The sequence below is a fragment of the Coenobita brevimanus genome, chromosome 31 (genome assembly GCF_032717465.1).
Source record: "Coenobita brevimanus isolate Jiangsu-jjx chromosome 31, ASM3271746v2, whole genome shotgun sequence".
Taxonomy (NCBI): Eukaryota; Metazoa; Arthropoda; class Malacostraca; order Decapoda; family Coenobitidae; genus Coenobita; species Coenobita brevimanus.
Genome location: NC_136984.1, coordinates 1,217,501 through 1,219,968, shown reverse-complemented (window position 1 = coordinate 1,219,968; position 2,468 = coordinate 1,217,501).

The window sequence follows — 2,468 nt, the reverse complement described above, 5'->3', positions numbered from 1 at the left end:
ATAATAATAATAATAATAATAATAATAACAATAATAATGGTAGTAGTAGTAGTAGTAGTGATGGTAGTAGTAGTAGTAGTAGTGGTAATAGTAGTAGTGGTAGTAGTAGTAGTAGTAGTAGTAGTAGTAATAATAATAATAATAATAATAATAATAATAATAATAATAGTAGTAGTAGTAGTAGTGATGGTAGTAGTAGTAGTAGTAGTAGTAGTAGTAGTAGTAATAATAATAATAATAATAATAATAATAATAATAATAATAATAACAATAATAATAATAAAAATAAAACTAAATAAATATATATATATAAAAACACCACTACCACCACTACCACCATCATGACCTTTGACCCCACACAGGAGCAAGACGGGCTGACCTTCTCCGGCAAACGCAAGCTCTTAGAATACACGCTGGTCGACGAAACGATTCAGGAGGTGACCCAGGATGAGGTCACGAGTATGCGGGTCAATTTTAAGTTCGTCAATCTCTATAAATACTACACGATGAACGCCTTTCTGCCCAGCCTCATGATGGTGGTCATATCTTACTCCACACTGCACTTCCACCTTGATGACTTCCAGGTGAGATAGATAGATAGATAGACAGATAGATAGACAGGTGGATGTATAGACGTAAACGCCTCATGATGGTGGGCTTGCAGGTGAGATAGATAGATAGATAGATAGGTGGATAGATAGATAGGTGGATAGATAGATAGGTGGATAGATAGATAGATGGATAAACAGATGGATAGATAGATAGACAGAGAGAGACACACACAGGTAGATAGGTAAGTAGATGGATAGATAGATAGACAGGTAGATAGATGGATAGACAGTTAGATAGATAGGTAGGTAGATAGATAGATAGGTAGTTAGATAGACAGATAGATAGATGGGTAAATAGATAGACAGACAGGTAGATAGATGGATAGATGGGTAGATAGATAGACAGGTAGATAGATGGATAGATGGGTAGATAGACAGACAGGTAGATAGATAGATAGACAGATAGATAGGTAGGTAGACAGGTGGACAGACAGATAGATAGACGGGTAGATAGATAGATAGATAGATGGATAGATAGACAGGTAGGAAGGTGAGCAGGAAGACAGATAAAATATAAAGACAAGTTGACAGATAGACAGAAAGACAGACAGAGAGATAGATAGATAGATAGACGGATAGATAGACAGATGGATAACATGAAGATAGAAGGTACCGTACACAGATAGAAAGACAGACATATAAACAGACAGACAGACAGATAGATAGATAGATAGACAAACCTAACCCCGTCTAACAAATCTATCTATTTCCAGGACAGGATCAAGGTCTCCCTAACATCACTCCTCGTTCTTAGACGAGGAGTGATGTTAGACAGATAAATAGATAGACAGATAGACAGACAAATAGATAGATAGACAGCTAGACAGACACACCTAACCCCGTCTAACAAATCTATCTAATTTCAGGACAGGATCATGGTCTCCCTAACATCACTCCTCGTCCTAGCCACGTTTTTCAGCCAGGGGAGTCTGACAATACCTAAAACGGCCTACCTCAAGCTGATCGATGTGTGGTACGTGGCTCTTATCTCCCAGGTCTTTCTGGTGGTCGTGTCACTGGTCCTGGTGGAACATTACCGGCTCAGGGAGATGAGGGGGGACGGCAACCCCCTCACGGTCGTAGCACCGATAAGCAAAGATAAGAAGAGCAGGGTTTACAAAGGGCAAGCGCGTGTGACCCAAGCTCTTAAGATTAACAGGGCTCTTATCGTTGCCTTTCCCTCTGGATTCTTCATCTTCATCTTGTGTTTTATATCCGCGTGTGTCATGGGCCTGCGTGGCTAGGATCTTTTTTCTTTTTCATGTGAGGAAGAAGGAACCAAAGGCCACGAGCTCGCAAAACTGTTCCTTCCAAGAGAAAAAACAAAATACAGGAGAGAGCCAAATTCAAGATCCGATCATTTCGAGATGCCTGGCCACACTGCGTTTGAAAGACTGGAGATCATAGGAAGCAGGAAATACAGACAGAGGGAGACAGTTCCAGAGTTGACCTGTTGCATAAATGAAGGACTGGGAGTAACAGTTAACTCTTGCATTAGAGAGTTGGACAGAAAAGGGGTGAGAGTTTGCTGCTAGACAGGTGCTACGCGCCCGTCGTAGAGGTGGAGGAATGCATACACACACACACACACACACACATACGTACATATACACACATACACACACACACTAGTACTCACACACACACATATTCACACATACGAGTACACACACACACACACACACACACACACACACACACACACACACACTCTCTCTCTCTCTCTCTCTCTCTCTCTTTCCTTCTCGTCGGATCAGGAAGCTCCCTAACACCTCTTCCTTAGCGATTTATTTTTGGATATGGCTAGTTAATATCTTTTTGTACGTTATTTATGCAGAGTATGGCGATACTGGAAGG